Source organism: Melopsittacus undulatus, chromosome 1 (genome assembly GCF_012275295.1).
Source record: "Melopsittacus undulatus isolate bMelUnd1 chromosome 1, bMelUnd1.mat.Z, whole genome shotgun sequence".
In the NCBI taxonomy this organism is placed as follows: Eukaryota; Metazoa; Chordata; class Aves; order Psittaciformes; family Psittaculidae; genus Melopsittacus; species Melopsittacus undulatus.
The window spans coordinates 11,390,946-11,410,588 of NC_047527.1; positions in this window are offsets into that span (position 1 = coordinate 11,390,946).

Genomic DNA, 19,643 nt, shown 5'->3' on the forward strand with positions numbered 1-19,643 from the left:
ACTGCTATATAAATATGGTTATTTTCTCAAATAAATTATTGATTTGGATTTCTTTGTTATTCATACTTCCCATACCACTATCATTTCAAACATATATAAAGCAAAATGCTGTGATTTCAAGTAATCTGAATGAGAGGTTGTAAGAGAAAGTTAAAAACAAATCAATGAAATCTTGGTGTTTTAATTAAGATAAAGAATTAAAACTACTTTAATTAAAAAGAAAAAGTCCATGTTACAAGTGCTGAGACTTGTCAGGTTTTGCTTGGCTTAATGTTAGTAAACTGATAATCTGATTCTGAAAATTCTGTTCTCTTAATAGGATACGTGACAAGATATTCAGGAAATGTCTTAACTGTCCAAAATGTGTCCAAAATCCCTTTTCCTTCATATATATAGATATATTTATTTATTTATTTATTTTTCTTCTCCTTTTTACTGCATACCACCCCTGTCAACTTCTGGCCTCAGTTCTGGCTTGGTCCATGCAGGCATCTCTCATTCTCTACACCACCTTGGTGAAGTAGCAGAGCTGGTAAGCAGATCACCACATGGGATTGTTCTTTGTCAGAAGGGATGCTGTATCTAGTCTTTTAAAATCACCATAGGAACATGTCAGCTATGTATCCTCCAGTCTTCTCTCCTTTTTGCACTATCACAGGATTATTTATAAAGCATCCACTTCTTCCTTAATAGGACTTTGGAGCCGGTTCTTGCATATCGTTAAACCAGGGCTGTTTAATAACTTTCACATCCCAAATCTGTCTCTTATAGGTTTAGGTGTTGCTGCGTCTTGGCTGAAAGCTTCTGGTTTGGGACTCATCTATTTCTGTAGATTTTTCAGGAAGGTTTGATATCAGATTTTTACTATACCATCTGAATAATATTCTGTAGGTTATAGCTTTGTCATCTGGCAGCACTTAACTGCCCTCTTTCCCTCTCCTTCCCTCTCTGTAATAATAACAATAAAATGGACTTGTCAAATGCTAATGGTTTTCACAGTACTAGCACAGCTCAGAGGCTTGGGATGGCTAGTTTCATCATGTCTTTGATTATGACAAACAGGACAGTTTCATCAGAATATAAATGGTGTTGGTCTTTGTGATTCAAATTCCAAAGGCCTGGTAATTTTTTGCATAATATCAGAAAACAGACATCTGATTAAACTGATAAATTTTACAACATGAAGCTGTTCCATATTCTGATAGGTTGGGTGATTTTAGTGCTCTGAATGTTAGGGTTTTAATTGTAAACAGAAGGTCATCTGCATAGATTAATAATTTGTGGGTGTCTGGCTTGTCCTTTTATTTGCTTTTTGCATCCAGTAGTGTTTGCTACTGTTCCTAGTTATAAGACAAGTAATTGCATCTCTTTGTATACTGTTAGCTGCAGGGGTTTTACTACCACAGATCATGACAGATGGGCATGTGTACGAAGCTCTGATTAACACCCTACATTTATTTTTAAAAGCCTATATTTGTTGAGCCAGTAGCACAGAGAGTTGAAAAGGAGACTGACTTTTTTATTTTCCTTTCCTAATACTGTGTCACTGAGACTTGCCAGAAGTCAGTATTACAGATGGCCTGCAATGGTACATATACTAGGCTATTTAAAAGTATCTTGAATTACTTAGGACCTTTAAGCTATAAAGTTTTAATGAAACTTTCTAAAATTGAGCATTCAACCTGCTTAAAAATCTGTGAGAGTTGATAAAAGAATTTAACTTAAAAATGACCAAAAAAATTCAGTGAGTTTTCAAAAGTATTCAGGAGAGAACTGAAAATCAGATCAAGCACCCAGAAAGAAAAAGTAACTGAAACAGAAAATTCTGGGTACTTGGAGTCCAACTTAGATGGGGTTTGGGTATCTATCTCTGGAAAGCTTGATGAAACTGTAAAGCACCATGACATTTCCTGGGACTTATGTTTCACCAAGACAGAAAATCGGTACCTTCTGCTGCCTTGCACAGCATCCCAACAGCACAGAGAGTGTTAGTTCACACACTACCATCAATCTGAAGCACTGCTTGCCAAAAACCCCTGGGGGGGTCTACTTCCCACCTTGATCTCAGCATGAAATCCAGTAACTGCAGCACTTCCACTGAAAAACGTAACCAGAATAAAGAAAGGAAGAGGGGATGTGGGAGATGATCCTCAATTTTTAGTATGGTAACCTAAAGCACTTATTTGGACAAATCCTTTTTTGAATTACATCTTCATCTTGAAGGCATCCAAATCCGTATCTCCCTCCTCTTGTGAGTGGGACCAATCAATCTAATACCCGTGAAGGAAAGAGGAAAGACACATATTCTAACCCACATTCATGGCTCTCTTACCCCCCTCTTTCTTAAGGGTAGAGAAAGATGACAAGTGGGCACACAGGGAGGAAGCTTCTCTTTCCAGTACTTTGCTCTCCCCACTACTCAGGTATTTTGCCTTGAAATGCCAACAAATAAACACTGCATGCCTTTTTTTCTTTCATTCTTCACTTCCTGACCACCCAGATCAACTCTAAAATTAACAAAGGGAAGGGAAGGCTGCTACAGGATTACCAGTACGTAAGTCCTTTACACAGGTGATAGCATCCATGTCAATGTAAGCCAAAATGCATAAGAAAAGAAGATAAACAAAATAACTTGGAGATACTTCAAAGCAGAGGTTAAGGGGTGGGATTATTGAATCTACACCACTGAGCTTGTTGAGGATAAATGAATCAAATTAGTGCCAATGATCCTTTTCCCTTAAGGGGTAACATCTGTGGTTGATTTATCTCTAAATATTTATGGCAACCAGAACCATCCCAGATATCTCTTTGCCCTGCTAAAGCAGTTCATCACATGTGAAAGCTTTGAATCAGAATAATTGGAAATTTGGCTCTGATTTGAAAGGAGGAAGAAAAATATATCCCTATTTTTCAGCGCACTAAAGGGAACTGTCTTTGAACTTCATGGTTTAAGACTAAATGAAACTCCTCTACAGATCACATCAGAAATATGATCAAACAGAAGGAAGCTATCTTTTCCATTAGGTTGCACGCTGAATCTCTGTTAAAAGTTATTCATGACCTTTATCAAAAGAGTCAGATATAACCATGACTTTGCTGGTTTGATCTTATATAATGCTTATCTTTTCTCAGCAGGTATAACCTTTAGGCAATTGTTACACATACAGATAATCAGAAAGAAAGGTATCTGACCAGAAAGATGTCTGGACAGAAATGTGGCCTTAATCTTCTGGCCAAATATCTTTAGGGCCTTACAAATGGCACCAGAAATCAATGTGTGGACAATTGATGCAAGCCTCAAATCATTCTAGTCAGGAGAACCCGAAGACTTCTCTCTAAAGCAGACAGTTGCTGACAAGTCAGCTCCATTGGTGGCATCAGTCAATTGGAATAATACTCGATTTGGTTATTTAAATATAAGTATCTATTGCCATCAGGATATGCCATCTGCACTCCAACTGGTCTACCAAAGGGCACAGTTGTTCCTTAAATCTTCTGCCATAGCTGCCAGTCCTCTACAGCAGTGATAGATCTATGTTAGTAGGATAGCCTATGAGTTGGCAAACAGAGAAGACTGGTTTCAGAAACAGCATCCCACTCTATCTCTTCACTGCCTGTAATGGAAGCTCACACACTGGCAGCACATGTGGACCACTACACATTGACATCTACATTTAGGTGCTCTTGACTGCATGTCTGTAAGTCTGCTTTGTACAGCTGTGGTAGAGATAACCTTAGACTATGTGGCAGTACTGTGTAGAGATTGTCTGACTAGGTACCAGAAGCAGCATATCTTGGTTTTCATGCAGGAAGCTTGCCCCGACCTAATTAGCAAAGCTGTTAAACAATAACTGTTATCCTGACTGGAATTTATATCTATCAATGACTTTACTGCTTTTTGTGACTTGGGTATCTCTGGACATTTATCTTGCCTTAAAAGTCTAAGTTCCCTGATTCCAGGCCTGTGCTTTGATTTCATGATGTGCTGCCCTGTATTGTTGTATTAAATTTGATCATTGAGCCAAAGTGGCAGCCAAGAGAAGACTCTCAAGGGAGATACACCAATCTGCACAGTGAAGTCAGTGTTGGAGTTCATGGTTTATATCACTCTGCACCACTCTATGGTCATTTTCTATTTTCTTTCTAGACTACCCCTATGCAACTTGGTGTATCCCATTTACAGCTCCGTTATTGCAGCTTCCTTAAGATCATTTCCTCTCATCTCCTCTGTTATTCTATTTCCACTGCTTGCATTTCTCTCCCATGGCACTACTTCCCTTCAGCAAACATGAAGACAAGCAGAAACTCTGAAGCACATTAGTTTTGGCTCATTTAAGTTTTTTAACCTCTGCTCCTTACCCTCCTACTGATATTACTCTGTGCCAAGGGAAAGGGAAGGAGAAGAGTAGGAGGAAAAGCTATTACTATACATCGAAGCACAGCTGTATTAACATGCTCCAAAGCACCGTGTTATTTTGGGTTAGCAGCCTGGAGCCAAGATGAATGTATTGTTGCATTGCATGGACATTCACTAACCTTGTCTGCGTTCTGAAGAAGTCTGATTGTGTTTTATTTCCGCAGCAGCTGTTATTGTGTGACCTGCAGAATTATTCCATCTCAGACAGATACTGAATCAGAGTAACATTGTGAGCTGTCTTTTTTCTTTACAGAAAAAGTTGGGCTCACAGTGGGTTGAAATGCAGGTTTTGAGGAAAACAAGATATTTAAAATTTATTGGATAATCTCTCCTGTTATCCTGGACGCTGAGCTGAAAGGTCACAAAGATCGATAAGGGGTTTGACATTTCTGTGCAATGCAACAGAAAATAGATGGTTGGTCCAAAACTGGTCAGAAGGGAAAATGCAAAAAATCACTTATTAAGTTTTGTCCTTGTTTCAACTGGGACAGAGTTAGTTTTTCATTAGCAACTGGTGCTGTGTTTTGGATTTAGTCTGAGAACAAAGCTGATAACACACCAATATTTTAGTTGTTGCTCAGTAATGCTTACCCTGATCAAGGACTCTTCAGCCTTCCATGCTCTGCCAGTGAGGAGAAGCACAAGAAGCCAAGAGGAAGCAGAGACAAGACACCTAACCCAAACTAGACAAAGGAGTATTCCATACCATGGAACATCATGCTCAGTGTATAAAATGGAGGAAGGTGGCCAGGAAGGGCCAATCACTGCTCAGGGACTGGTTGGGCATCAATCAAAGGTTGGTGAGCAATTGTGTTGTGCATCACTTGTCTTTCTTGGGTTTTATTCCTTTCACTATATTTTCCTTTATTACTATTATTGTTCTGTTATTATTAATATTATTATTAGACTTAATTCAATTATTAAACTGTCCTTATCCCAACCCATGGGTTTTATCTTTCTCTAATTCTCCTTCCCATCCCACCAGCATAGGAGTGAGTGAGCAGCTGTGTGGTGCTTAGTTGCTGGTTGGGGTAAAACCACAACACACTTCACTGCATAATGTTATATGGTTAGAAAAGCAATATAATAATTAAGGGAGAATGCAAGTCATTAAACACATGGTTCAGATATCTACACAGAAGTGTCCAGTTTCATTTTAGACACCCCTGGCCTTTGGGTACTGCCACAGAACAATGTTGTTTCCAGTGCAACTCATGACTAAACTGTGTACCCTGTACAGATTTCTAGGATTTCTCTTAGGGAACCTTGCTACACACCTTGGTTGCAGTGGACCTCAGGAAGTAATCTATACCAATGCCATACTCAAATACTGGATAACTTCAAAAGTTACATTTTAAGAATAATAAAAATCACAGAAGAATGTAAGAGACTATAAAAACTGAGAAAATCTCTCACTTTTCTGCATTTGGGCAAAACTCATTATTAGCTTTAAAAAAACAGCCTAAAGATGGTTTGATCTAAACTTAGTTTGGGATCTCAGTCCAGTAAAGCATAACGTTGCTTTCTTCAGAAATCAAGCCAGGTAGCAGAAGTCCAAGCTTTTATATTGTTCCCAGCAATGTGCTCTATCTTAAACCCAGGGAGGATAGCTTAACTACCAGTATCTTCAGTCTTCACAGAAAATGCCAGCAAAAACACAACATGGTGTCAGCAGTAAAGAATTATGTCCCATAAAACTGAGACAGAGACCTTTAACTGAGTGCTGAACAGAACTCAGGTGGTCTTAATTTCAGGTTGCTCTCTATCGGGGCTATAATTCACTCTCCTTAGTAGGATTTCAGTGACTTGAAATAGGCATGGCAGTTGCAGACTACATCATGCTGAAACTTTATATAGATGTCTTATTCTCACACATCTGAAAGCTCACAGGTCCTATGCTTGCGTAATACAAGCTCATATTCATTTGATTCTTTACAACGCCCAAGATTTCTTGTCCCCTGAGGGTACCTATGCAGATCCAGAAGAGCTTTATTAATGCTAAACCACAATACTGATGGTGACCATTTGCCAGACGTTAGAGATAGAACTATAGTACACCTGCCTATACAGAATAATATGTTACTCCAAAACTGAACTTGAGTGGTCTATTAAAGTATGGATTACTTATGTGCATGTATTTGTTTAAATGTGAATACTAAACAATCTTTTCTTGAGTTGATGATTAGTTGTTTGATAATCCAATATTAATTTTGGCTTCCACCTGGTATTAAAAATATTTTAACTGTGTGAAATATTAAAATGCAATTATTTATTTAGGATGGTAAATTAACATTTTGATAAAGAGGGATACTGCAGAAGCAACTGCTCTTCAAATGTTTCATGTCAATGACTTCCCCATTGGCAAGCATTTAAAACAGATGCGTAACATGTCAGTAGGAAATTGAAGAATCTTTTTCTATTTTTTTAAGCTATTCCTGTTTCCTTCTTTGTGGCCAGAATGAAAACAAGAGAGTAAGTGAAGTTTGCCTATTGCTTTTATTCCTTGTCTGCTAGAGGGATATAGAAATAGACATTGCATGGGAGAACACGTTCTTTTAATTCTCCACAGATTCATACAAACTAGCATGGTCGCAACTAAAAGAGAGACAATCACTGAGAATAACCTTAGATGTGTGTATATTTGGGTGGGTGTGTTTTACTGCCTAAACCTTTTGGAAAGTTCATGTTTATGTGAATCTTTTATTTCTATATCAAGAAGCTCAAACAGATGCTGAATAACATTGGAACACTAAACAAAATGTTTTTATTCCATTCTGAAGCTTCCAATACCCTCTGGTCCAGGAAAAAAACACAGCTAAAAAATACTCTCACATATTTTTGTTGATAGTTCAGGCCATGGGGATATTAAAAAAGTTACAATCATATGTATTTTAGTAAAAAGTGTCAGTAAGTTCACAGCTATCTATTACAGCCATAAATACCACAGCAGCTCCCAAGCTGCCTAGTCCTGAAGGAGCTCTCTTTAGCCAAGGGTCAATTCTTTTTCTAATTCATTCAGTGTTAAAAATTCCTGGTGCTTGACAGAGACAGGATCTGTCTCTGTCAATATGGGCCCCGTACTTGGTTGGCTATCTGCTTCTACCTTTCTGTCTTATTACCTCCACCCAAGAGAAAGGACTGGACTTACTTCATCCTGAGAAAATACCTGATATTTTCTGCCGAGTCTTTTGTCGTGTTTCCAAACATGCACATTTTATGCCCACCCTGCTTTTGAGAAGTTAGACCTTCTTTGAGGACAGGGTTAGAGCAGAAGACCTGAAGTCCCAGTCTGAATGAGCAAAGTAATGGTCTTAGAATAGAAAACATTTGTGGCAAGGCAGCAAAATCCTGAGAGCTTTATCTCAAACATGACCATCAAAAGCTGTCTGACGCTTATGTCATACTTCAGTTGCTTAATACACAAGTGTCTGGAGGTATTTCTGGTGAGATAAGCTTCCTGACATACCTATCTACTTCTAACAGAGATCAAACTGGGCCTGCAGACTATGCCAGATAGAGGCCAGGTAACCTAAAACCTCCACAACAGTGTTCCACAGTTCTGCTTATGCAACCAACTCTCCCTCTTTGTGAGGAGCTGAGTTCCAGATTAGGACACTTAAATGTAGTCGTCTGTAGCTGCCTGCATATAGACTAAGCTTCCAGTCTCCCTCTCTAATCAATGGAGAACTAAACTAAAAGTCAACTGTCTAAATACAGGCATCTGGTGCCATTTCTGATGCTCAAGAGTAGCCAAGACCTAAAGGTGGGATGGGTTCATAGGACACAGGGTCTGTAGAAGACCTGTGACCTCTGACAAGGTGATTGCCTGCTATCACCTGAAATGATGGGTAAATTCTGTATGGAGGAAAGTGGATCAAGGCATTAGTTATTCCAGGCAGTGGTGTCTTTGGAGCGGTCTGGTTCACTCTGATGAAGCACACTGAGTCAACTGGATAACTGTGGGACTCCACCAACCAGACTCCCTGCATCCCCACTGACCATAGCAAGAGTTCAGACTGCATTCACACATTAGCTAAATTACACCTTTCAGATACCCAGCGTAGGTGTCTTAATGTACACTGAATCCCATACTTAATGTAGTTTCACCTACATAGTATTTAACATCTTATCAAAACTAGTTTAGCAGTAGGCTCAATGAACACCCTAATGTTATTTGTAGGAATTGTAATGATATTTATAAGACAAGTTAAAAAATTTACTGTAATTTCAGATTGCTCCAGAATCCTCTTAAGCCCATGAGAGTCCTCTGAACTTCACTTCAGAGGAATCAAGAGCTACAAAGTAATTTTTGTTAGAGATGCCTGTTTGAGAAGACATAGTTAAGTAGCAATTAAAGCATAATAAATGTGGGAGGGAGCAAAAATCCCACCTAAACCCTTGTGTGGGTTCATAGCCCTTTATAAGCAGATCTTTAAAAGCATCACAACTCTTCTGATCTGAGAGGATAGGAAAGACGACGAAGTTTTGTCTCATTTATTTTTTTCTCTCAAATGTTTAACATTAATCCCAGCCTTTAGTTTAACCTTGCTCTACTCACTGCTATCAGACTCTTCTGGAAATACCAAAATAACCATAAGTCACTGTCAGCACTAATTATATTTTGCCAATTTATTATAAGGATTTTATCAAATAAACCTCTTCTGCCCTATTTTTTTAACCCTATGCTTCTGATGAGTTTCACTAATAAAAAAACTGATGGTTATGCATAAAATAAAAGTAGAAATGATTGGTAGAAGCATCCTAAAGTTCATTTTGCATTTCTGTACCAGAAGTAATACAATTCTTTTCTTCCTTCTTCCCTGTTCTGCTCTGCAACTCTGTTCTGTCAGCCACTCAGAGACTGAAAGAAGTAACCATGATCCCTTTTTTAAAATCCTGTAACTTTTCGTTTGCTCATCTTAGAAAACCTTAAGTTAGATCATCCCTAAAGCTCCCTAAAATTCCAACTGTAGCACGAGCTCTGCTCATAGAAGTCACAGAAACAGTAGCCAAACCTGAGACAAAAAGAAAAACAACTTTCACCCATAGAGTTCAAGCCCATGTTTTACATTTGTGGTCTACACAAACAGTGCAAGGATAGATACATCCGCAGTCTAAGCCTACCCCTAACTCTGGTAGAGCTGACTGTTAAAGTTGATGCTTAAAAGTTGATTGTAAAACCCTGAAGCCAAAGGGTGTAACAATATTCTAAGCCTCATGTAGAAGCAGAACTGGTTTTCTTCTATATACAGTCAACCATACAAATTTGAAATATTTCCATGCTCATTTGTTCTATACTAACCATAACCCTAACTCTAACCCTGTTTACTGCTTACTTTCCAGCCATACCATCTCACTGGAGGAACAATAGTGAGCTGCTTGACTCATATCTTTTATTTCCATGGTCTAGAAACAGTATGCCAAAAATTGCACCTCTTCCTCATTTTTTGAGCACTACTAATACTAACCTTAACCTTAGCTCTAGATTTACATATTTCTCAGCCATTGATAAAAATTTAAATGATAACTATGAGCTATTGACTAGGCAATTTGGAATTATTCTGTTTTGGAGGCCTGAAGCTGGTACAATAGAATCTACTCTCACTTTTTCAAAAATAACTTGGCTGCTGCTGTTTCGCAGTCACCAGGCATAACTTGAAAGAGAAATATAATTGTGAAAGACCGGTTCTTATGAAAGCACCATCTGGAATATGCAGCCATAATTACAGCACTTCTCTCCCTCATTCCCATAACTCTAACCCTGCTGTCACAGGTAAATATAACCAAAGATAAGCTATTATCTCAAGAGGACACATGAATATTACTTTTCTTACAGAAGCTATAACCATATTACATCATTTATTTGATTCCTTTTCTTGTTCAAAAAACTGTTAAAAACATTTCATGGACCCATGAAGCTGTCACAAAAGACAGACAGTCCCTGACCTCATGTCCTCATTAACACCTATATTCAGCTTAATGCCTGGGTAGTACTTAATACTACCAGAAAAGATTACTGGTGTTTCCTCCAATCCAGCCCTAATTTTTCCTATTGAGACATTAACCCTTCTTGACCCCTGAGCTGTGGTATTTAAAAAGCTGTCCACTCACCTGGGAGCAATCAAACAAAATGAAGGAATACAAATGTCAATGCACTTATCTTTCCAGATTGTACCACACACACACCCCACTACCACAGAGAAGTTTTGAACTTTTCTTTCCCCAAACCTGACTCTAACCAAGCCTTCAGCCATCTTGTGATCTCCAGGCTGCGCTAAAAGCCTGTCTTCAAAGGAAATAGCAATGCTGAGCCATTAGTCTGTGCCATCAATCACTTGACTATGAGGTTCTACTTATAATACACCAATATGCCCAGGCCTGTCTTTCACTCTTTTATTAAAGCTGCTGTAGCTATTTCTCTGACTGGAAAGTTTCCACAGAACATTACATGGTCCCGTCGAAACAACTAACCTCAGCAATAGCTTTATTTTTCATGCTGTACAAAACAGAATCACAGATTTGTCCCTTCCCTCTCTTAACCTTAAATCCACAGGTTTTGAAGCATCATGGACCACCAGAGACTATGAAACAAAAATAGGTAATTAGCTCCATCTGCCCCCAGAGCTCAGTTTATCATGCTGTGTAGTTGTAAGTACAAGCTCTTCCAGAGTACTCTAACCCAGATCCTGCCCCTCAATGCATAGCCACCCATAAGAGAAATTCTTGCTGTTTACAGAATTCCTCAGATCCTCAGCTCTTCTCTCTGCCTTTTCTGAGGAATAAGTAACAGCCTACAAAATTTTCCTGTCCTAGACGCTGTATTATTTACATCTTTTTGATGCTTCTCTTTCAGAACGTGTGACTTAAAGCTAAACATAAACTTCTCTTTTGGGGAATGAACGAATAAATAAATAAATAAACAAACACATCTGTGGACACCAAGAAGTAAAAACCTAAAAATGATTGATTCTTACAAATATCAGCATTCACTACATCCTTAAAGGTTTGACATTAGACTGTGTCAAAATATATTTTGGCATTGAATCTTTTTTAACCATGGATCTAATTATTCCTCTCCAAGAGTTTTCAGTGGACATGGAGTGATGAGAATGTAGGGTACATGTCAATAGCAACAAAGAGGACTGGCTGGAGAGTGTTGATATATGTATGACCTATATTTTGAACATAGAGCAGCAAAGGAAGAAGAGGAGAGGAAGCAGAGGTTGGACTGACTTGCAATGATTTATGGACAGACTGGTTGTGTTGAAACAATGTGCAATAGGACAGTATGTATCTCAGAGAACAGGTTTTAGAAAGGAAGGAGGACTTCATATTAAGAAAAACAGATTGTGGGTCACTACTTCAAACTTCAGACTTGAGATTGATGCTTCCTTACACCTTCAGACAACAGTTACTGATCAAGGTTCAGTATGTGCTAGGAAAATTGTATAAGGGCAGCTGAATAGGACCTGAATCAGCCACACAAATTAGCTTGTTATCCATGTGTCCATACACACATAAACCCCATATTTAAGACACCCAGTGGAAGCATGTGACTAGATAAAACTGCAAAGAGATAGAGATGTAAATAATAATAATGATATAACAACAATGAAGAATTGCACAGAAACTGTCAGATATACAAAATATGTTCAATATTATTGTAGGGAAGTTACCCTCCTATTTTTGTTGCTCCCTTTCCTTTGACTGGAATGAATTATGGATGGGGTATTTCTGTTTAACACTCAATATGGCAGGAACTGGAATCAGTTGTGTAGCAATAGACACAAATATGAATGTCATGTTTCACTCAGGGATACAGATAAAACTGACAGATGCTCAGGATTTATAGTTCATTTTCTAGAAAGAGGCTGATTAGAAGTATACCTATAAAGGATTTTTGCAAAGACTGCTCATTTCGAAAAAGCTTCCAAACTAATCCAGCATAGGTACTGATATGCTCTATAAATGCTGTGACTGGAGAAGCACTCAGACCATGTTGTGCCTGAAAAGATATTTAGTTTGGTAACACCGCAAACTGCTTAGGTATTCTGACATCATGCTTAACAGAGGACAAGTCAAGGAAGAAGGTTTAACAGGCTCATAAACTGAATCTTTGTCATCCTCCTTTGCATCACAGGCCACTAGTCATGCATGTACAATAAAGATTTCTGAGATCTCAGCTCTGAGAACATGTCTCTAGGTACAGAATAACTTTAAAGATTGTAAATGTGTTTCTGTAGGAAGAAACTATTTCCCAGACTCACTGGCAGGGTTAGAATGACTTTTACACCATATATATGTATTTAAAAAATCCACTGCAAAGTATTCAAGAGTGCTGCACAGAGGATATTGCTTACGGGATTTTTCTTAAACATATGGCAGAAAGCATGTTAGCATGCATAACTTTTATGACATTTCCCCCTCCTCTCATCCCAAAATTGCTGTGAGGCAAATACAAAGTGTGAGGATCCAGAAGAAGAAAAGAAACAAGTAGGAACTGGAAATCAGGAATTCAGAATGAGAGGATTCCTGAGGCACAGGGTTTGTTCTTACAGAGGCAGTTGCAATTTGGTAGCTCTTGCAATAATATTTCTTAAAATTCAGAAAGACCTAATTCAACTAATGAGCTGATGAAGGGAATTTTGTGGGTATGTACACATCTGTGTAATTAACCGAATAATGAAATTCTTTTGACTGGGACTTTCAACATTCTTGTTCCTATGGTAAATTATATAATAGCAAAGTCCCTCAGCTCCCCATATGCAGAATTAGAATCACAGCACTTTCTTTCTGTAATCTCTTTAAGTTCTGAGCAATTTGGAAGGGAAAGTATGTTTAGCAATGCCAGAGGCTACACCGGATCACATGTGTCCACTGCTAACAATGGAAAGTTCCAGATACTTGCAATCTTGCAACACTAGAAATAAATCTGAGCACAAGGAAGTTTAAAAACCCATTTTCATCCTCTCACATTCAAGTCTTTGTGATGCCCCTCGGAGGCCCAATAAAGGTACAAACATAATTATCAAAAGTGATTTTGCGAAAAAAAGAAAAAAGCAGATAGCAAATTTCCTGTCCCTTCTCAGTCAACCAGTTCCAGCAGTACAATAATCCTGAACATCCATGCACTGATCAGTATGTCGTTTTATGTGGTCATGTTCATATACTAGGGAAAGCATGACAGGGAAATGTACCAGGTTTTCCTGCACCAAAACCTGGGGGGCTGAATTCCAGAAAAAGAGCCATCAAAACCCTAACAGACTTCATCACCTTTGGCTCTTTGCCTTATTGAGGCCTCAGCTGTACCACTCAGTAGCTTCACTGTCCTGCCTCGCTGTCTTTGCTCTTCTTCACCCAAGAGAGAAACTTGTATGATGCCCCAGATCCATGCTGACTGCCTGCATTCCAACAGTTTGGGAATTAGAGCACTCTAAATGCAAGTGAGCATCTCAGATTTTGTGTCAGACTGATGATGAGATGTGATTTCACAGAAAAGCTGGCAAGATGATTTTTTAGACAAAAAGTGAACGGCCAATTGTAACCAGCTGCGCAAAGTTTCAAGTCTTCACTAATCAATGTGCTGTGAATGAAAAGTTTCTGCTTTTTGAAACTGTCAGGAAAACAAACACTAAAAATCAGTGATTATACTGTACTTTTTGCAGCATTATCACATCCATGGAAGCAAGTGAAACAATTGAAATGGTTGCTTAACCAGTAAGTTCTGCTTTTTGGCCATGCTATTAGCATGTTTCTCTACTAGAGTTTTCAAACTCTAATTTGGGCTTTCATAACCAGAAAAAGTTGATCTCATTGAAGCTGACAGTAGAGAGACTAAGCAGATCCTAAGAGTAATTTCGAATGACAAAAAAGAGTCAGGTAACATTCAGCTTCAAAAAGTTAATGGTCCTCTAGGCTGAGATCTTAATACAAGAGGAAGACAGTCAAATTATCATCTCACCAAGACCCAGAGAAAGTGACACTTTAGGGTATCATCATGTAGACTGGAAAGTCCAATCCAGGCAAGCAAGGGGAAACACTGCAGACATAGCAGGGCTTTCTTGAGCACTTATGAAACTATCCTAGATGCCACAGTCAGAAGCTGGAGCAGGTTTCAGAACATGTTATCACTGCTCAGAGACAAACCCAGGGAGAGACATTGTCAGAAAAGTGATAACTGGAGAAACATGACCAAAAATATTTGCGAAAGTTTGGATTTTCCAAACAGTTTAAAGTATTTTTGTAGCACTTCAATGCACCAGGGCACTTCCTCCGCTGTAGCATTGTTTGTATCCAGCCTCACCGTCAAGTTTGCCATTAAGAACTTTGTGGGATTTTGTATTTCTTATAATGCTGAAAGTTACTAAGCTATTTAGCTTGAGTTCAGCTGTAAATGGAACTGGAAGTCCTGTTACACTGACAGCATCTATGTGCTTATAATAAATATTCATATTTAGACTTTAAGGCAATATACATAACTATCCTCCATCATGGTATTTAACTAAAGTTCCTTAACGGTCTGTAGCATAAAAGTCAGAATAAAACTGTGTTTAAAATGTTAATTCCCTTTAAATGTTTCCACAGCCAAACTCTTAAAAGAAGAATGTGTAATTATCCGTTCTGCAGTGATTCCAGATAGATGACTATATGTCCCTTTCATTTTAAAGAGAATTTTCTCACAAATTTTCAATACAGTTATTTTATATTATGAAAAGGAATATGAAATTTTAGAAGCAGAATAAGAATATGGTTTAGGATGAGGATCAAGGGATGGAGTTTCAGTCTGAGAGGGTTTTTTTAATCAAGATAAAAAGGCTGTGCAATTATGCTTTTTCTTGTTCTCAATTTTTTTCTTCTAAAGCATGAAGCTGATGGAGAATGACAGAGTATTTTGCATCCACAAGACCCCATATTATTTAGTATACATAACACTGTACAAAACCATATTCAAATCACCACTATATCAAGCTTTTCACATAAGTAGGTGGATTGTGGTTTTTGCAACCTTCTCTCAAGGAGACTAAACTTCACAGATCTTATACTAATTTGCACAGAGGACAAATCAGAAGGACATTAACAACCAATATAAACACATTAATAAGCCTTAACTAGTTCATTGGCTGGCAATCAGGAAAGCTTCAGCCTCAAGCAGCTATGGAGTAACTGGCCTGAGTTTCTGAGTAGTAATCATAGCAAAGTGGCAGATGTTGTTTACATCCAGTGTTGGAGGATTCCCCTTGAACACAAGCTCAGATTGGACTCTGACAGACAAACTTGGCACTACAGAGCACTCTGCTCCTTTTTAGGCAAGTTTAACCAAACATAAATGGATTCCCCCCAGTATTCTCAAACCACTCTAGCCATGAAATAATTATGCCTTTGTTCAAAACTTTAGAGCTTTTAGAGCCTATGCCAGAGTGTGTGAATAGAATGACAAGAAAATACCCTTCAAAAGCATAATTTTAATTAATTCCCAGCATTAAGAACTCTTTTAACCTCACAATACATTCTCTGCTGTGACTCTCGTATTCTCCCTCAAAGAATAAAGGAGAGGCATGGACACACAGACTTATTTTCTATGTGTGTGACATAAAGAGTACCACTCTGAGCAGTAGTTATAGAAAGAATTGGGAACACAATACTTGACCCATATCCTTACCAATTCCTGTGCTTGAAGATTGTACAACTTCTAATGAGTCATTCAGAGAGCTCTTGAGTTGCCTATTCAAGGATGCTCCTCTGGTAATACCATGGTGCACACCTCCTAGGAAACACCCTTTTTGGATGGCACTCAGCATTTTCCTGTTTACCTTATCTGTGAGGATATGTCACAAAAATTCACTATGGGAATGGTAATACATCTGTTGAGTAATGCTTCTAGGATGTTTTTCACAAGAGGATATAAAGCCACTTTCGTTGTCTGGAAGATAGAGATGCAGGAAATATCATCTGTGTAGTTGCTCAGGGCTCTGCTATTCAAAATCGCATTTTGGAACCTAAATTCTCCCGAAGTAACACTATATTCACACCGAGACTGAGACAATTTGTCATTAGTGCCCTTCTTCTGATAGGAAGAATTCTTAAATATTTTAAAGAGCTCCTCAACAGATGGATAATACTGCTGCGTGATACAAAATGTGGTGTTAAAAGGGGGCAGTTTTGCATTTGATTATTAAATAAGATTGGTTCATTTAATATTGTCAAATTAAATGTCATGTCTGGTGGATTAAAATGTTTCTGCCCCTTAGAAGCGTCTCTAAAGACAAAAACAGTTAGGATGCTTTTGACCCGTATATGAATATTTCCTGTGTTATTGGAAATGTGAGCTTTCTGAACAAGATCTAAACAGATAAAATTATTTTATGCTTGCACAATAATACCAATAGAATTAAAACCAACATTTTAAAAATTAACTGTCACAGTCTTGCAGTCTCTGAATTATTCCTTTGAATTATTTATGAAATCAGACTTTGTAAAACAACAATTTTCAGGGAATGTTCTGAGTTCAGTGCATCATTTTCTGATGGATGCCCTTCTGCAGAAAACTTCTGTCAAGTTCCACAAACTGCAGCCTGTTAAAAGGAATTTAGTAACAAAAAATCCATTTCTGAAGTTTCACAAGATGTGTTCACATGTTCTGCACATAATATTCTTTCCTCCAAAGATTTATTTCTTTTTAATGTAGATTTGTTTTTTTCTATGTCAGGAGGTCTCATACCCATATGGAGAACTTCTCTCGTGAACCAATTTCTGCACAATCTTCACAGTTCAGCTCCAAACTGGAATAACTGCAGTGCTTGAAAAATGAATAAAAAGCCTACCTCAACCCCAGTGTATACATTGTGAAATAGTAACAATTCACCTTCAATCCCTTCTTGCATTATTGGTTTTTTGTAAATGTCACCAGTACACCAAACCTAAAATGAGTTCTTTCCTAGTATTTATATTACTGCAAAATATGAACATCTCTAAGTGCTCTAAGCAATTTTCTGCCTTATCTGATTTCTTTTAAAATTGCAGGAGAAAGATATCAAAGACAATGGAGCTCTGGTGTGCTTTTATAGCAAGCAGTAGCATAAAGGTCATTGAAGGAGGGAAAAAAATAGACGATGGGTTTTCTGTAGCTCTTCAGAATCATCAAAATTGTAGATTTTAACCAAAAAGACTATAATCTACACTTGCAAGTCATTTATAAACATACCTCAAAATGTCTTGGTGATATTTGTTTTCTTCACTGTCCCTAGATTGGGATGAGAAAGCCAAGAGTCTCACTGCTTTCTACAGATGCTGGCACTAATGTCACCATCAGAGCAAATCCCAGCAGAGTGCCTAACTGTTTAATCTTGTGGGTTTCCAGGCATGTTACCCTACTGCAAGGGGTGATGGGCAGTATTGGGCAGCTAAACAGTAAGTATCAAAACATTTTAAAAATAACATGCAAAACACCAAAATGGACTAAGGACAGAGGGAAAATTTATGGGGGGATGGGGTGGGGAGGGGAATAAAATTATATGTTGGTAATTTATCCCTGCTTTTATTTGACTGCTTTACCTGGACTTGTGCAAAGCATTCAACACTGTCCCACATGACATCCTTGTCTCTAAATTGGAGTGTCATCAATTTGATAGGTGGACCACTCGGTGGATAAAGAACTGGCTGGATGGTCGCACTCAAAGAGTTGTGGTCAACAGTTCAATGGCTGGCTGGAGATCAGTAATGAGTGGTGTCCCTCAGGGATAGGTGTTGGGACTGGTCTTGTTCAACACCTTTGTCTGTGACATAGACAGTGGGATTGAGTGTGCCCTCAGCAAGTTTGTCGATGACACCAAGCTGTGTGGTTCTGTTGATACGCTGGAGGGAAGGAATGCCACCCAGAGGGACCTTGACACACTTGTGAGGTGGGCTGATGCCAACCTCATGAAGTTTAACCATGCCAAGTGCAAGGTCCTACACCTGGGTCAGAGCAATCCCAGGCACAGCTACAGGTTGGGCAAAAAGGAAATTCATGGTAGTCCTGTGGAGAAGGACTTGGGGGTGTTAGTAATGAGAAAATGAACATGAGCCAGCAGTGTGCACTCACAGCCCAGAAAGCCAACCGTATTCTGGGCTGCATCAAAAGGAGCATGACCAGCAGGTCAAAGGAGGTGATCCTGCCCCTCTACTCTGCTCTCATGAGACCTCACATGGAGTACTGTGTGCAGTTCTGATGTCCTCAACATAAAAAGGACATGGTACTGTTAGAACAAGTCCAGAGGAGGCCATGAGGATGATCAGGGGACTGAAGCACCTCCCATATGAAGACAGGCTGAGAAAGTTGGGGCTGTTCAGCCGGGAGAAGAAAAGGCTGCATGGAGACCTCAGAGCAGCCTTCCAGTATCTGAAGGAGGCCTACAAGGATGTTGGTGAGGGACTCTTCATTAGGGACTGTAGTGACAGGACAAGGAGTAATGAGTTGAAACTTAAACAGCAGAGGTTTAGATTGGATATAAGGAAGAAGTCCTTTACTGTGAGAGTGATGAGTCACTGGAATGGGTTGCCCAGGGAAGTTGTGAATGCTCCATCCCTGGCAGTGTTGAAGGCCAGGTTGGATGAAGCCTTGGGTGACATGTTTTAGTGTGAGGTGTCCCTGCCCGTGGCACTAGATGATCTTAAGGTCCTTTCCAACTCTAACTATTCTGTGATTCTATGATAAGCAATGTTGGTCATGCAGGAGACGTTTTCTTTGCTTTCACAGAAAAGGAAGAGAATAGCATTAGTCTACAGGTGGGATAAGAATACAAACCAGTAGGAGTGAGGCTTCCCCTCTATAGCACATGGGTACAAACCTGGGGACTGTTTACTGTGCAACAGGGGTAACAAAACCCAGAAGACATGCCAATGTGTTTACACCTTCCAAGGTAAAAATATAAATTCTCATATTTTTTCTCTTTGCAAAAAGATAGTGAATCAGTGTGGATCCCCAAGCAAAGCACAGCAGAAGTCAGAAATTTGGAATTACCAGTCATTTTTTTTAGTGTGAGACTCAGAAAGACGAAGGGAAAAAACAGAAGACAAATTTGTTCCTTTGAGAATGTTAGCAACCCACCTCACAAAATAAGGATGGGGGGGAAAAAAGGCTTAGATACACTTAATGTAAAACAGTGTGTGAGTGGAAAATTGAAGGATGGGTGTTAATACGATTTCTTCCAAAATAAATATTTCTGTGCTATAGCAAGATGCAATACCA